General features: G+C 35.9%; 1 protein-coding gene across 4 annotated transcripts in view; it reads left to right on the top strand.

Moving 5' to 3' along the window:
- STK3 (serine/threonine kinase 3) overlaps nt 1–18,752 on the top strand; it is a 72,457-nt gene that overhangs the window by 32,672 nt on the left and 21,033 nt on the right. The gene's annotated exons all lie outside the window — the stretch shown is intronic.

The following is an 18,752-nucleotide window of genomic DNA, read 5'->3' as shown; positions in this document are numbered from 1 at the left end:
GCAAGAGATGTTTGTACTATTTAGAATGAAAAGAAAGACAAACATTTCTCTGGATATGTGGAATTTCTTTGGCAGGAAGTGTGAAATCCTTTCATGATATGAATATACCATGTATTGTAGGGAACTTTAAAAATATATGAGATTATTTTTTGTATTCATTCTGGCTATTTTATGTTATATTTCTGCTGCAATGATGTAGGAGAAAAATATTGTTAAAATTCTTAATCATGCAACTTCTGCAGCTTTGTTTACCTTCTTCTTAATACAAATAGAATGTATAACATTATAAGAGCTGATTGCACAACCTGTGAATGAGGCTACATATTATGACAGTAGCTTCATAACTTATTACCTCTGCTAAAGCAGTCCTGGCTGTGTTCCCAACTGGCACAAACATAGAGGAGTATTAGACATGTGGAATTTTTGTAGCCCTCATCCAACTCCCTGAGAATATAATGCTGGCAGTATAAGAATATAATACATTTTCTCCCATTGATTTTGTGAAGCCTTGACAATTGAAATTTGTGGTCCCCCCCTCCCAAAAGCCATTGAATGAGCAATATGCTTCCAAATGTCTGCATGTCTATAGGCATGCAGTAAAGAACAGGATTGTAAAAGAACAGGATTGACAATAAAGTCTGAAAAATATTCTTCTGATGAAAGGCCTTCATTATAGTCATCTTTTGCCGGAGTAGGAGAAATGCCATGCTCAGCATATTTCCTATAATAAAAGTCTTGAAGCCTGTCTATTTTAACTTCATTTGAAAACTTACCTGAATTTCTGAGAAGAAACTTCAGAAATGTTAATAAGGAACTGTTGAGGTAGTTCCCCGTTAGGAGAATGAGTGCACACAGGAAGATGTAGTGAGAGTAATATTGAATAACACACACACACAGCTACACTGTATAGTAAAATGTAGGTTTTTACTGCCAGTAAACGGTTAAGCAAAGTCCAACAAGCAGACCAAGTCATTCACGGCAATCAGTTTTCAGTCCAGGGATAATCCAAATAACAAAGTCCAGTATCAAAAACAGTTCAGTAAAAGACTCACATCAAATCCAAGAATAACTATGATTAGCAACAGTCAATAGAGAAATGCAGGAACGGCAACACTCTCAGCAACAACAGAACAGAACAACCCAGGTTTCTGGCTCCATCTTAATGGCCATTTGAGGAACCACACCCAATTACCATTTTAGCATTCCCTTAAAGAGACAGTATTAAAATGTCTATCCTGGTTTATATATTTTCCAACCCAACTGTTAGGTGACTTACATTCCTAACAGGAACCAAAGTTCCATACATTTAAAATAAGTCCTAAACTATTGCATACCCTTCATATCCATGAATCTTAAGAATCTCCTTTTCTAAAACAACAAAGGATACTGCAAATTAGGACATGTTTTTGTAGAACTTTTCAAATATGTTGTAAAACTTAACATAAATATGAGAACGTGTATCCCAAACTACACTTAATACAGTATGTTTTGTATGATATGCTTAATGCTCAGGTCTGGCCCAGTATTTTGTTTGGATGCCAAATACTGTCAAATGCTGTGGGCTCAGGCCAATATGAGTAGGAATCTAGCACTGTGTCTGTGAAGTTTTAGGCCACCGCACATTGCAGATATAATTATTGATACCACATTGGTATGCATGACAGTGGCTTCTCTCCAAGAGCAGTACTGGACCAGGTGATGCTTGACTACCTCAGGAGCAGTCTGCAGGAAGTTTGGGAGTATGTGTGCTTATGGAGTGGCCAGAAGGTTAGTTTTGGGAATATCCTTCTGCAAAATCATTGAATATATTTATCATATATTTAAGCAAATATTCTAGTCATTTGTAATGCTTCATGCTTGATCTTTCTCTTTTTTTGAAGATTATATAAGAATCTGTAATTTTTACTGATATTGCATGTGCAGCTCTGTTTCAAATTTGCAAAAACAGAATTGGTATTCCTGAAGAAATACTTTTGAAAAAAAAAGTTTTAAAATGGTGAACATGATAAAACAAGAAATGGTGAACAAGATAAAACAATGTTTAATAAGGATAAACTATCAAAACCAAGAACAAAGGCAATTTGCAAAATAAAATGCCAGTGTGGGAACAGTTGCATTGGGCGAACTGGACATAAGACATTGAGCGTCGAATTAAAAAACATGAAAAGAACATTAAGCTGAAAAATATAGGACACCATCTACAAGAAACAAATCACAAAATGACAACAGCATCCTGGCATGACATAAATGATACAGAATATATATCTGTGCTTTACTTTTTCTTAATTTTTTTTAACTAGGACAGGATTATTATTACGGGGTAGTTTTCCCTGCCATTTCCTGTCTTCTCCTAAAAAACTGTGTTTTTTTCTATGAAGAATAGATTTAGTAAAATATTTCCAGATTCTTAGTACAGCTTTAATGTACAGTATCTGTTTCTATATTGGTTAGATGCCATCAATTTGGTATCAAATTTTAGTGATCACATACTGGTAGATACTTTCTCCAGCATGATCTGTTCTCAGCCTGAAACGTCAAGTGTTCAAATAGTTGCCATTGTAATTGAGTCCATCCACCATGCTTCTGTTTGTCTTCTTATTCTTTTTCCTTTCACCTTTACCAGCATTATACATTTCTCAAAAGAGCCAAATGTTTGACCATTTGAGTTTATGAGTCATTTATATGTCAAAGAGAACTTTGGATTTGTACAGTAATTAGCTATCCATAATATCCTCAAAAGTTTTCTCCAACACCTAAATTCAAAAGTATCAATACTCTTTCTAGTCTCTTCAGAGTTCAGTCTTTGCTTCTGTAAACGTCACAGAGAAAACCAAGACACTGCAACGGTCATAAGTATGAACCCTGGGACATTGCAGCCACCATAAATATGATCAGTTGCCAAGCATTTGAATTTTGATCACATGACCTCGGGGATGCAGCAGAGGTCGTGTGTGAAATAAAATCATGTCACTTTTTTCAGTGCTCTTGCAACTTTGAACAGTCACTAAATGAAGTGTTGTAAGTTGAAAACTTACCTGTATTCCTTTGCCAACCTGGAGCCAGTCTATTCTGTCTGGACTGTGGCTTTTTGTCCTGCATGTGGGTCACTCATGGGGACCTTGAGATATTCTGGAATTTCCATTTTCCTAATGACATTCAACAGCTTGATGGAGTTGAAATAGTCAACATTTTCATAATAAGCAAAGCACACACTTAGGGTTCGTTTAGGATTTTTTTGTACTCTTGGTTATCCATGTGCATCAGCACTACTGCAGTGCTGATACAGCCTTTTTATATCCCAGCTTGAACACCTGACATTTCTCTTTCCAGGTACTGTAAGTCATTAAATTATGCTTAACTATTTTGCCCACTCTGTTTAGTCTCCTTTAGTTGGTTTCGGTATGTAGACCAAAGTCTTCCAATCATTGGTGACCGTGTCGTTCAGATTTGCAGTCATAAAAAAACGACAGCAAAAAACCTTAGGACCTTACTGATCCTTCTTCTATCACTGCATATTTCTATAGATATTCCATCAATTCCTGAAATTGTCTAATGATTAGTGTTCTGATGTAACTTTATCTTCTAGTACTAGAGAATTTTATAAATAAGAAATATATTCTAAGGTAAGGATGTCAACATCTCTGTTATACAATTTTCAATATACTCTTTCCATTTTTGTTTAATCTCATTGTTGTTTCTGTTCATTGGCCATCCTTTAGCAAATCAATCTGAAATTAAAACCCTCTTCTGACTTTAGATAATTTTGGAAGATTTTCTTTGTTTTTTTCCACATCAGTTTACATCTTCAGTGTCTTGATGGATGTTGCTAGAATACTGCTCCTCATCTCTTCTAATAGCCCTCGGAAATTCTTTGCTAAGTTCCTTCCTGAGATCTTTGTCTTTCTTGGCTTCAACTTCTCCCCTGTTTTTGGCAGTTTGACATCTACATTCATCTTTAGCTTGTTTGATTTCATTCCATATTTCCCCTGGTTTCCTATCAGTGAGATTCAGGACTCAAAAATGATTCCTGATGTTCTTGAAATTGGTACGTATATACTTAAGTTATATCATGAAAAATAATTAGCTTTACTCCTCTTTATCTTGACTTACAAATTTGTAAGTTAGCAGTGTGGCAGGTTGAGGTGCCTTACCAAGGAATGTGGTTGAGTCTGAGCCAAGGTAATTTTTTTTTAGGAAGGCAGATGAGTCAGCACGCCACAAGCCTATAGGTAAAAAGGGAGAAATGTTGGAAGGTGCCTGGAGAGTGGCACATATAGATCCAGGATAAGGAATATAAGAAGAGGCAGGAAAAACAGAAAGGGGAGGGGTTTATATCGCAGATGCTGCAGGAGAGGAGAGGACTGGAGAGGACGTCACCTGGTAAACATGAAGTGGGGCCTGCAAGTCCAGAGATTCTGGCCTTGAGACGAGAAGAAAGACCAGGAAGAAAATCCTGGAGTAGCTTATGAACATATGGAGAGCAGGCTATGTTGTGTTCAAGGAGGTTTAGATACTGGACAGTGGAATTGTGTGAGTTAAAGGCTTTATTTGGCAGTAAGACAGCAAGGAGAACTCACAGGCATTCCATTATCAGCCATTAAGATAAGGAGAGAAAAAGAAGCTGGGAGACAGACAGCACAAGCAAAAATGAGGGGAATAGGCTTGGGTGGATGAGCATTAAGGAGATGTACAGATTTAAGTTTGGCAAATTATAAACTATATTTTCCCTTGTATATATTAAATCACATTAAACTCTGTCATCTGTTTCAGTGCTCCTGTTCTGACCCACACTGTCAGGTGATGCTCCATTCAGAATCCAAGAAAGAAATACTTAGACTCCATTAATTAGAGAAAAGATATCTTTTACTGGAAGTCAAGTGGTAGCAACAAAAGAATTCTGAATCTGAGAAAATGAGCGCGTAAATCACATCTACAAAGTGATGGCAACGTTCCCACCCCCAATAGTTCAATTGGCTCATCCAGTTAAAAGTTGTGTATAGCATCATGTGGACATCTCCAAGTGGTGAGGAGGCCTCTATCCATTGACCTTGACATATTTTGATAAAGAGTTGCAGCTGCGCATCGCATAGGATAGAAGCCTAAGCAAGATCCTTCCCCCCCACCAACTTATACAGTTCTGTTTTGTAACACCTCCAGCTCGCTTCCTATAGCCATGTCCCCCCCTCCTCCCCCTGTTACTTATGACAGCTCAAAGATGCAAAGCAAAGGAAGAAAATCTTGAAGGCTGACACACACTCTGACAAGCAGTTCCTGATTTATTTCATGGTCAGCCCCTGGCCGTGTCTTTTCTGTATCTGTCTGGTAATACTTGTGTATATAGTCTTTATTTGGGTTGTTTAAATGCAGTAGCAGCAATGGAGACATCATTAGATTGGCAGAAATTTATAAGTTGTTTGCTGCTGCCTAAGATGTTAATATGTAGTCTGTTCATTTCATCTTCCACTATGTTCATCTTTCCTACGTTCATGCTTCTTATATTCCATATTCCAGTGTAATATTTTTTTTTGCAGCATCAGATTATTTTCCTTGCATGGCATGCATCAGCAACCAGCTGTCTCAGAGGTTTTAATCTAAGCATGTTATAGACACTATTACCGTTCCAAAAGAGCTTCAGCTCTTGTATAGTAGCATGTTGAATCCCATCTGACTTAGGGCTTCCCATCAGTCACTGTATCATATTGATCCATGGGATTTCTCCTTGCAAACTACAGGAGTAACCATATTGTTCTTCTCCTGTACAGTATGAAATGATGCCTTTGTTGTTGCTACTAAAATGTTCTGCCCCTAGAATTTTCCTGTATCACTGCCCTCTGGCAGGAGTTTGTGCTTGCTGTAGCTGGCCGCATGGGGTGACCCTCAAGCTTGAGTGTCCCTGTGTGGGAGTGTATATTCTTAGTCTATGCACTGATGATCTTTGATCATCCCACCCAGGAAATCCCTGCCCCTTGCTACAGTGAGACAGCATAGCAGGACGTGATGGGAGGTTATTTATATAAAACCAGTAAAATTAAGTGTAACTAATTTATTGCAGATGCCATGTACATTGAAATTGTTTGAGTCTGTTTTATAACTTTGCCTAAAAAGCACCAAATACTATTGCAGCATTTTCAATAATATACTGGCATTCTAGTTTTTGTATTTGTTAATTATCTATTTTGGGAATTAAAAAATAATTAACACCACCCAGTATCCAAAAATGGAATAATGTGATAGGAAGGGTCACTCCTGCAGTAAAGTTTACACTCTTTCATCTGTCCTTATAGGAACATGGACATTTTTCATATAAATAGAAATTCTGGATGAGCTATTAACCTCATTATTCTGTCCCCAAATGGTAACTGTATACCTGAATTCTAGGCAAAACAATAAAAGTGTTGATTGGTTGGCCATTACAAGGTGGCTGAGGTGGACTATCATTTTCAACATACAGAGCTTATGCAGTATGTAGATGTACCAATGTAGAATTTGTTGTCTCATCTCCTATTAAAATGAATAGTACAGATTTTTTTATTGGTTTTCAGAAAACATTTAAGCGTTTAAATGCTTCAGTGAAGGTCTATAGTTTAGCATCTGGGATGACCAAATAAAGATGATAAGAAATAAAAGCAACTTGGTACACAGTGTTACATGTTGATTCCCTTTGCCTTTGAATTTCAATCAGAGATGGTTTGGATTATGACACCAAGTGCTTTGCTTTAAGGCTTGTGACTCTCTGAAGTAATTTTTTTCAGATGCATCAGCTATGCATTGCCTAATTTGTTATGAAAGTGAAAAAACATTCAATAATTGTAGCTAAATTGTGTTGCTAACATATGTTTCTGATGAAATTATTGGTAATATGATAGAATTGAAATAACTATGTGATTGCTTAGTTTTGAATAACATTTCCAATGACAGTCTATCATTCCCTCCTTTTTTGAAGATTATTTATGAGGCATTATTAATTCCAAATGGCAGAGATCCAATTCTGTAAGATATACTGAAATTTAGCCAGCAGAGTTGTAAAATTAGTGCTCCTTGAATTTAGCATTAAGGCTAGCTGTGTTTTTACTTTATAGTTTAATATAATTTTACAGAACTAGTCCAGTCTAATTCAGGGGTCTCCAAATTCTTCATTTCCCTGACCCATTTCTGAAGATTCTTCATCAACCTTCACACTTTTATTATATACAAATAATTTAATAAAGGCTACTTTTGTACCACAGGTGGTCCTCAACTGACGACCATAGTTGAGCCCAAAATTTCTGTTCTTAAGTGAGACATTTGTTAAGTGAGTTTCCCCCCATTTTATGACCTTTCTTGCCACATTTGTTAAAAGAATCATTGCAGTTGATAAGTTAGTAACTTGGTTGTTAAGTGAATCTGGCTTCCCTATTGTCTTTGCTTGTCTGAAGGTCATAAAAGGTGATCCCATGACCCTGGAACACTGGAACAGTCATAAGTATGAACCAGTTGCCAAGCATCTGAATTTTGATCATATGGTCATGGGGTTGCTGGAATGGCTAACCTTTTTTGGCTCCTGTGCCGGAAATTGCACGTGTGCTCGCGTGCCAGCACCCAGAAGGCAATGCACGCTGCCACCCCACGCGCATGTGCGTGCGACCTCCTGTGCCTCATGCTTCTCTGCATGCTTCTCATGCTGTGCATCTCTGTGCATGTGCGCGAGACCCCCCCATGTGTCTTTGCGCATGCATGCACATCTCCTGTGACCCCAGCGCATGAGTGCCAGATACCCAACAATCAGTTGTTGGGCGCACAACACGCACGCATGCGCAGTGGGGCTCTCGCATGCTGGCAGAAGTGGCTCTGTGTGCCACTTCCGGCACACGTGCCATAGGTCCACCATTGTGGCTATAGGCCATAACACTAGAGGTACATAAAGATACAAAAGAAAATCTTTTCCACATCTTTACCATTTTAAGTGAGATGCTCAATTCTGAGGCTAAGGAAGCCATGATTTACAAGATCTAGGCAATCATTCTGATTAAAAATAAAAATGCCTTTTATAAATTGTAATCTAATTGATCAAAGTCCAGTAGTTAAAAATTGTTCAGTGATGTACAATATGAAGAAAATAAATGAAGCTGGCTCCAGCACGAGTCCAAAAGCTTGGAAAACTAAACCTCCGGTCCCAGTGACCAACTTAGAATGGACGCTGCAACATTACCTTGGGATGCTACATTTGCTGTCTTTCATTAAAATAAATGAAGGACAGATTCACCTGCGAGTGGCAACTTGGCAACCTACACAAATTCTTTGTGCCAAGGGAATTTAATTATATCTTCTTACCTCACCTGTGGAAATAGAAAGCTTAAGTCTATGAAAGCCCAGCATAGTTTATTTGTAGGTAAGTAACAGGTAGCTTCCGAGTCTGTTTTCAGAGACTAATGCCCCTGTGTTAGATGTGAAACCACACATGAAGATTCAGTTAAGCTGATTTATTAGTAAGAACCTATGCACAAAAATCTTCTCAACTTGGCCAGCATTGATGGTTAATTGCACTGAAGGGGAATTGGACTTAGTTTGCTTGTGACTATGTAGGGATTCTAAGGTAACACTTCTTTTCACTCTGTCCCCCCCCACCCCCCCATTTTTGCCATTCCTTCTCTTTCACCCTGTCAGTCCTAGTTAAGGGTACTCTTGACCAAATTTGATAGGCTCACTATTAAAAACAGTAGATTGATACACTATCTTCATGGAAATTGTAATTAGAGCAGAAAATAGTGAGGTTGGCATTGGCTGCCAGTATATATCTAGCTTGAGTTCAGGGTGTTAATAATAACAATTAAAGCTGTGGTTATTGGAATATCATTACTTAAGGCAACACTGCTTTGCTACCTGCTTGTGTATTAAAGTTTGCCAAGGAAGTGTATTCAATATCCCATTGTTGGGGATTTTACTTCATGTAAAAATGCAGAAAGAGACTCATCTTTGGCATCTTAACTGTGCAACGCCATTCCACCAAAGATTACTATTTGTGCCAGCTTTAATTTAAATTTAAGGTTAAGGCCTGTTATTTAGCAAAATTCTGTGACTTATTCATACTTGGTATAGTTTGCTTTATCAGTTGCTTTACATTGGGTTTTAATTACTAGTTTATTCCAATATAACAGTTATGAAATACAGTGGATAAGAAATAATTAATAGTCCACAGAATGTTCTGTTTTTATCCCATGCTGCTATGTTTACTCAGAATGCTTTGTCAAAACCTATATTGATATTATAGCACGGGTGTCAAACTCGATCGTGTCACATTACGTCACATGACATATTGTGATATTTTTTGGCTTTGTGGAGGCAGGGTGGGCATGGCCTGCGTGTGATGTATCCAGTTTGACATCCCTCTGTATTATAGTTACAGATCATCACAAATTGTTTACCCTTTTAAGGAATTCCAAAAATATGTTGAGCATATTTAAAAGTGTATATATTTGTTTTACAATTTAGATCCTATTCATTCTCTATCTGAGCAAATCCTCTCAAAATACTTATTTGATATTGGTTGGTCACTTTTGTATTCAATTCACATTCAAGCTGATTCATTCTTGACCTATTGCTTTTTAAATTGTCCATTCTTGCTGCATTTAGCCCAGTCTTATGGTTCTCCTGATCCATTTCTCATCCAGTTCCATTTAACTGTGTGGGCAGAACTATCACAGAAAGCTGTTTAAGCTTCTTTTGACAAATTTACTCTCTGCAAGAAACTTAAGTGCTTGCACATCATCAAATTTCTTGGTTTTTTAAAAAAGAAATTATTATATTGGTTTTTTAAGGCATACTGGCCAAATTTAATAGGAAGTTATAAATTTAATAGAATTGGAAAATTCAGTACTGGTAAAAATATCTTTCATTAATCAAAATATAATTAAATTAGGATATTTGCTATTGGACTAATTCAAGAACAGACAAGTTTAGTTTAGGTGATTAAACAAATTCAAAGTGGAAGGGCTATTAGTTATTATTAGATTTGATAAATAAAAATAATGAAGGCAACACCTTAAAATGTAGCTGCTGAGAGATATAATTGAAAGAGAAATATCCTGCTATTTCCAGGATATTTCTGGTTGTATGTTGTGTCATACAGAATGCTAGAATGGAGTGACAATTGAGAAGCTATCCAGCACCTCTCAAGATAAATTTGTAGCTGTGTTATATCACTCTTTCTATTTGTACTGGAAATATAAAGAAAGACCATATCACTGACAAAATTTCATTTAAGGTTTTTATCTTTCAACTTTGAAATCCATTGATGATTAACCAGTGCATAATTATTTAATTCATGTTGACTTAAAAGTATAAATGCTGTTGAAGAAGCAGAGCAAGTTTAGACCATTGCTGGTTTGGATAGTAAATCAGTATTGATCTTTGTTTTCCCTTTTGTGAAACGGCTTCAGATCATCAGACAAGAAAAAGAAAGCCAGCTGACATTTAAATAGAAGTACATGTTGCATTATTTCTATAACCAGAGAACCAACAATGCATTTTAAGCTCAGGGGTAAAAAAGTAAAATAGGAAGCTTACCTTTCATGTAGTGTTAGCTTAAATGCCAATTTAAGCTTAGGGGAAATAGAAATAATGCAAAATGTTAGTTGCTTCTAACTTCTGTTTTGGGGTTAATCAAGACAATCATACCTTATAGCCACTGTATGACCTATCCAAGCAATACTTGCTTTTTAAAACCAATTGTTCCATGTTTAGTTTATGTCATCTGGACTCAGTAAAAAGTAAATGACCTGCATTGAATTAGTGTAATTGAAATACAAACAAAATATCACATAGTTGTGGACTCATACAGGAAAAGAGAAAGTTGGGAAAAATTTTCTGTATGATAAATAAAATATGAGAATATAAAGCAGGTTTAGTCATCTGTTTTGGTTATGATCTCTTTAAACTTATTGTATTGAGTTTGTAACGTTTGTTCTTCACTACTAGAATATAGTCCTCCATCATCAAGGCATAAGGATAATGTAAAATTTAATTTCTTTTGGACTAAAAAAATTCCTTAATAGTTTGCTCATATCTTAACTATTTTGTGGTAATAGCGTATTTGTAATTTGCCAAGACCTTAAGGATTTTCTTGTGAAAGCCTTTCTGATTCTTAGCTTAGTTTTATACACAGGATGGACCTATAATATTTAAAAGCTTTCAAAAATCTACAAAATTCCATCTTAATTGATTCTAAATTTCCTTGCTGTCTGTAAAATACTACATGTTTATTTTCCAGTTCAAAACTTATTTTTTATGAAAACTTAAATGTCTTGCAAAAGAAATGTGATATACTTTGTTGGATAGGTACTTTGCTCCACTGAATCGGTATAGAAAAGTTTTTAAAACTATAATCCAAATTTTACCCAGGATATATTTTTCTTTAAATGCCCTTGGTTATCATCAGTATAAACTGAAAGTTGTGATTTGAGAACAGCTGATGTTTCTAAAGTTCAGTTTGCAACTTATGCAAGAAACCTAATCTCACTAATAGTGATAGGAAAGCAATTTGATAATTGAATTGGCAATTTAAGAGGTAGGAAGATCAAGGAGGTACAGATAAGATAAGGAAAAATATGAAAGTGTACAGTAGTGGAATTTGGGGAAGGTTCAAGTGGGTGTTAACTGTTCCATTGTAAGCCAGTTAAAAGTCCTTTTAAATAATTATGTAAGCTGATGCCTGGAAAAACAATATGTGCAATAAAAGTATCAATTTTCCATGAATATTATCGACCTATTTCTGATCTTCCTCTCTGCAGCATAGTTTCAAATTTTACTTCAGTATAAATAATATATATCTATTAGTGACTTTTTAGTTCTGTATTTCTTTTTTTAACCTTGGCTTCAATTTTTAAAAAAAGCCAGGTTTAATAATAGGAAGCAGAAATTATAATGCTGGCTTATAGTCTGTAGAAAATGAAGTATGCTAGTTTCTGTTGAAAACAGTGGAATTTCAAATGTTATAATGAACTTGTAAAAGCTAATGTAGTCGTAATGCAAAAGCAAGTAGATAAATCGGCACTACTTCGGTGGGAAGGTAACAGTATTGTGCATCTTGAAGTATAATCATGCAGGCCACATGACTACAGAAGCATCTTCCACAAAGCTGGCTTCTTCAGTGGAGATGAACATGCCCTCTAGTGTCAGACAGAACGGGACAGGGAAAAATCTTTTACCTTATCTATGCAGAGTCTCAATCATCCAAGTTGTCCCAAGGATGCTTTTTCAAAAGGCAACTGGACTTTGTTTCGTTCTTCAGAAGCTTCTTGGATGAGAAGCGAAACATATTCAAGAAAAAACAAAGTCCAGTTGCCATTTGAAAAAGCACTTTTGGAACTTATCTTTAATACCACTTTAATGGGACATTTATGCAGTAGTTGGCAACCTTAGTGGTTTGGCATTTTATTAATTACAGTTTTTATTCCTAAGGTCTCCAAAATCGCCAACGTATCTCAAACATTTGTGTTAAGTATGCCAGACAAAAGTCTCAATTTGTATGGAATTCTGCCACCTAGAGAGATTTTAATGGCATCTACCTAGTGTTCATTAACCAAATCTCCCTGATTCTTGAATTATTTTTGAGCTCTAGAGTATACTAGTTATAAGTGGTCCAACTTTCTGTTTTGTTTGTAGCACATCTAGCTTTGACAATCAGCTCCCTTTTTCTTTATGTATTTATTGCTTTAATTATTTTAGTCCCCAGAATACAGGAAGAATTGTTTCCATTTCCCCCAGTCTGATTAAATCCTCTTTTAAAATGGGAATCCAGGGGTTGTATTCTGTAGACTTGCATCATGTTAAAACAGTGGTGGCTTTTAAATACTTTATCAACCTTTGGAGTTTACATGAAAATGGATTTTATAGCAAATAAGCAAACAAAGGAGGGTAATGGAACAAGCTAATTCCAGCTACATAAGAGGCCTTTTACTAATCAAATGCAAGTGTAGACATTCTAATGATGGACAACTTATTTTCTATTACAAATTTATTTTTTCTGTGGATTCTCAGATTTATAATTTTGAAAATGTAAAATGTCCCTCAAAGAAAAGAAAAATAACAAATCCAGAGATTCTCAAAATACTAACAACATGCATTGGCTTGTTTTGCAATATGTTTGTGATACTTTGTGTTACTTTTCTTGAAAAGCACACCTTGTCAGACAGATCTACTTTATTTAAGAATAGAGCATGGTTGAGGTAAATGTTCTAGAACTGAAATTATTCTGCAGTGCAGAAAATTGGGATATAGATCAGAGGTGGTGCTCAGTACGTTCTAACCTGTTCTGGAGAACTGGTAGCAGAAATTTTGAGTAGTTCGGAGAACCAGTAAATACCACCTCTGACTGTCCCTGTCCCCGTCTATTCTCTGCCTCCCAAGTCCCAGCTGATTGGCTAGGGCTTCTTTTGTTGCCCTGCACAGGAGGACGGAGCTAGAAAGCAGGTTAGTGGGTGGTGAGGGAATGGGATTTTGCAGTAACCTTCCTGCAGGAGTGGGGAGGGAATGGAGATTTTGTGGTATCTTTCCCCTTCCACGCCCACCAAGCCATGCCCACAGTACTGGTAGTCAAACATTTTTAATCCCACCACTGATATGGATGTACCTATAATTTCTGCTGGCATATCAGATTGCATCTCTATTATACTCTCATCTGTTTATGCATTCAGAGTAAATGCTGCTTACCTTTCATATGTGTTTTTATTCCAGGTTGCATATAGACCTTCATTTATGTGCATATCTATCACATCAAGATTCTTTTAAGGATCTGAGTGTAAAAAGTGTTCAGAAATCCTTTTTCACTCATTTGTACCATTTGTATTGCTATCACAATGTGAGTAAAATTGCAAAATAATCTTGTAGCTGAACATAGAATGTCTATCTCAGTAACTCATCTTTACTCTTAATCATATGGCAATTGTTCCCTTATCATTTCCTCCTTCTTTGTCAGGTATTACTGCACCAATTTAAATGCACCACACTTTGCATGAAATAATATCCAAAGGTCATCATTCTAAGGGAGTATACTGTTCATAGATACAGATTTATAGATAACCACATTACTGGCACAAGATAGAAAAGCAAAACATTCTAGTTAAATTCCATGCCATATTAAAAGCAATTTAAACAGAAAACTTTAGATGCTATTTATGACTGTTTTTTAATGAAAATACACATTCTTAATTCAAACTAACTTTCCTTGACTGATATTTTAAATGCAAGTACTATAATTTATCTTTCCCCCCTGTACTATATCTTTCTGTAGGAAAATACTATTGCATGACTGAAGTGAAGCAAAACTCAATTAAGCTAGCTTTTCAGAAGTGTTAATAGCATTGCATTCTTTTTCTCCCACTACCGTTGTTTCATTAAATATGAATGATATCTAATACATAAAGTGCTAAAAATGTGACAAGTTGCAGTGCATTTTGTTGGATATATTTTTGTATGGCCATAAAATCAGATACAGGTAGTCCTCAAGTTACAATAGTTCATCATTTGAAGTTACAACTTCAACTTGAGAAAAGTGATTTATGACCATTTTTCACATGACCGTTGCAGCATTCTCATGGTTGGCAATTGACTCACATTTATGACAGTTGCAGTGTCCCAGGGTCATGTGATCATCTTTGAGCATCTTTTGCCACCTTCTGACAAAGTCAATGGGGAACAAGATTTACTTAATAGCCATGTTACTCACTTAAGAATTGCAGTGATTCCCTTAACAACTGGAGCAAGAGAGGTTGTAAAATGGGGCAAAAGTCACTTAACAAATGTCTTACTTAGCAACAGAAATTTTGGGCTCAAGAACTATCTGTATTGTGTCATGAAATGGTTTAAAACCTGATAGTGCAACATTTTCAGTTATAAATATTTGTTTTAGACAAATATTTTAGACCAATATCTGCTAAAGAGGACTTGGGACTATTATCCTTTGAAGGAAGTCATAATACCTCATGATTTTATGGAAGCAAAAGTGAAATACTTCTTATTAAACCTCTTGACTTTAGATAAATATAATAAAAACACATTTCCTTCATTCCAAGTAATTTTGGGAAAACAGATCTATTCCAGTTCAAAAATAGGCCAAAACCTGTTATGGTTATTGTAGGGAATTTGCTTGATATTTCTTTCTTTATTGATAACATTTAATACTACCAGTATTGAAATTGCCTGACCAACAGGCCAGATCAGAGACAAGTAGGTTGTTATGCTATCTAAGTGGTCAATATTAGAAGTTTATGTTGAATTTCTTTTCACATGTAGGTAGTCCTTGGGTTGCAATAGCAATTGGGACTATAATTTCCTCCACTAAGCAGTATGATTGGAAAGGATGGTGGCACATGACTGCATTGCTTAGTGATTTCAATTCTGAAATCCTGGTTGCTGTCCAAAACCCGAACCACATGGGTCATTAAGGGGGGACCTCTTGTAACTGCAGAAGAGATAGGTATTCCAGGTTAGCAGGCTGGTGAGTGAGAATTGCAGATAAGAGATGTGGGTACTTCCTGTGAGCAGGGACTATGGAGTGCAGTGGCTATGTAGGTGCCACAGGTGGGAGCTGTAGGAAGGCACTATGGAATGCAGATGGGTAGGTAAATATGCCTTCAATTTTCTTTTTTTCTGTCTTTCGAAAGGTATGTACTGACAAAGTCCAAGTATCCTTTTTATTCTGAAAAGGAATAATTAAATTAATTTGAATAATCAAACCAGCAAGAAAGAGAAAAATGAATAATTCTTAGGTAGTAAATTGCTTAAATAGATAGATTCTTAAGCAGTAGCAGAGATAGTATTTAGGAGCATTATAACTGACTATGCTATGTGATAATTAAAAAATAATTACCGACGTATGTTGATCGTGTTTTATTTGTAAATAATGCTCTGCCAATGCACTGTTATTCAAAAATGTTTATGAATGAAAATTTATAAAAATAAATTTAAAAAAAGCAATGACCAAAAAAAGTAATTGCCTGGGATAGACAATATGTAGACAAACCCATTCTGAAATATCTTTTTGGAGGTCAGCATCAAAGCCACAATATCTTATTGGTTCACTCAAGCCCAAGTTAGACAAAGAAATGGGTTCATAACTTTTATCCAGAAGATAGGGTAATTTCATGTCTATATTTGAAAAGAAATTTAGGAACTCAATGCACTGGTTGCTTTCAAATCAAACTCCACTTTATGTTGAATGGCCTTTGAATTGTTCAGAAGTTGAACTAGTACAGTGTTGCAGGCAAGAATATCAGCACTGTAAAATACATGAGCTTTTTGATTCCTATAGTAAAATTTTGATTCCTATAGTAAAATTTTGGTAATAAACATTGGTCTAATGTTTGAAGCCTTTAACTAAGGCTGCCATATCTAGAATACAAAAATCTGAGTAACCTCTAAATGACAGTAAAAATCTTCACTGCAGTAACTATACAGATTCGTGCAGTTCAAATATGATAGTCCTATCTAAACCAGTGGTTGCCAACCGGTGGGCCATTAGAAAATTTTGGTGGGTCGCAGAGAAATCTCATCGCCAGAGCACTCCCCCAAAGCAATTAATCCAGGCTGTGCAGAAACACAAGGCTATGCCGCCCACATGGTCGACAGGAACCCTCCCTGCCCACTCATTCCTTACCCGGTAAACTTGCCTGATAAATTTTTCCAACCATCATCTGTTCTGTGGTTTTACTGTGCTGGGAGATTTAGATTAGCTAGGAAGCAGGAAATGGTTGGATTTCTTGCTTTCTAGCTAGTCTTTAGATATTCAGCTCTGTTTTTATGAACAGCCGAACCTCCCTCAGGACTAAAAGTTCTATTATTCAGTGCAGACTCACGGCAAGCAAATTTGAGAGACTGAGCTAGCCGATGGAAGATAGATAGATCACTGAATGATTCTGTGAGCAACTCAAGCTGCCTGCCTGCTTTGCCTGATTTTGGGTAAAAGTTGCTCTTTTTTATTTATAAAAAATTCAATATTTACACACATGGTGTGTTGTGAGTTAATTTTGTGAGTTTGCTTACAAGCAAATTTTATGTGACAGACTGAGCTAGCCAATGGCAAATAGATAGATCTCTGAAGGAATCTGTGATTCTGTGAGCAACTCAATCTGCCTGCCAGGTTTGCCTGATTTTCGGTAAAAGTTGCTCTTTTTTATAAAAAATGCAATATTTATATAAATATTTATAATATTTACATACAAGCCATGCCCAGCCAGTCATATGACCACCAAGCCACACCCACATATTAGGCCATGCCCACAGAACCGGTTAGTGGTCCCTGGGATTTAACATTATGAGTTTGGTGGTCCCTGAGTCCAAAAGGTTGGCGACCCCTGATCTAAACAACCTTTCAGTTTAAAACTGCCTTCCACTGAACCTGTAATTTTCTCCTGTGGTAAAGACAGTTTGTTATTCCTTATTCTTTCTGCTGGAGTTGTCTTTTATCTGACTATGCACTTCTTTATATACAGTACTGCTTCATGAAGATGTAGTTCAGAAAAGCAACTGAAAATATATTTTGAGAAATCCCACAATATTATTCGACTGTACTGTTGAATTATTACAGGTTTTTTTTTTAGTAATACAGTACAGACAAAGTGTTGAATGTGCTGCTTTTCTTATTAAAATTACTTTTTCAACCTAAAGTTTATATGCCGTATTATTTAACAAACTTCCAGGTGCTGAAAGTATTACATTTTGGATGTATAAAGCTAGACTGGAAACATTAATGGTAGTTGTAATTAATTCTGTGGTGACTAATTATATGCCCGAATGGGATGAGGGTAGGGAGACTCATACTATTGTCTTCTTGTTGCATTAACTGATATAATGATTTGTCAGGTAGCAGTATATAGAACCAGTGAATAAAATGACTTTTTGATTACAGCTGTAGTATCATTGATGTGTAGCATGGAGTTGCTACATTATAACAGTTTACTCACTCCATTATTACTCGGTTATTAGTTGGGTTGAATCTGGTTCTTTAAGAAGTCCTGCTGAAGAGTAGACTATATATATCCGTTGTTTGTTATTTTGTCCTAAAAGGTAATATTATCATCCTGAGCATGGCACAGGGAAGAAGTTCAAACCTTACCATTCTAGACTGCAGCTATTGAAAGGCAGGCTCAGATTAAATACTAGAAGAAACTTTCTAACAGTAACCAGAACCAGAGATTTATCAGGGATTCACTTGGATTCCTGCACTGGGCAGATGGTAAATTCAGTAGTTTAAATTATATTTTCCAACAATATCGTTCTCAAATAGCCCTCGGAATATCTTGAAAGGCTGCAATCTTTTAAATATATATGCATTTCATAGCTTATGTGACAAAAATTATGCTGAGTCAGTGTGTCATAGATCAGTGTTAATTATTATATAGAACAAGTTTATTTTGTGATGACAATGCTATAAAAACAGTAGTTAAAAGACAACTTTTTCTTATGGACTTCTGAAGGTTATTACAAGTTTGCTTTGTTAAGTTGAAGATAATGTGATAGTTTTACTGAATCTGAATTCAACAACTGGTATTTGTCAAGCAAAAAAGCAAAAACATAACTTCAGCATTCTTTAACTGAGACCATAAAGAATTAATTTAGACATGTAACCTCTAAAAAGAATAAATGTATTGTATCATTTTTGCTTAAATCAGGATACCCTCCTGTACAACTATAAAAAAATAGTTATAGCAGAGGTTAATCTTTTTACATGTGATGGACTTAGTTACCAGCTTTCTCTGAAGGTAAATAGTTTCTGTGCA

The sequence above is a fragment of the Pseudonaja textilis genome, chromosome 3 (genome assembly GCF_049901715.1).
Source record: "Pseudonaja textilis isolate UNSWEBS1 chromosome 3, rPseTex1.2, whole genome shotgun sequence".
In the NCBI taxonomy this organism is placed as follows: Eukaryota; Metazoa; Chordata; class Lepidosauria; order Squamata; family Elapidae; genus Pseudonaja; species Pseudonaja textilis.
Note: the sequence above shows the minus strand (reverse complement) of the source record. Positions and strands in the feature narration are given on the sequence as shown.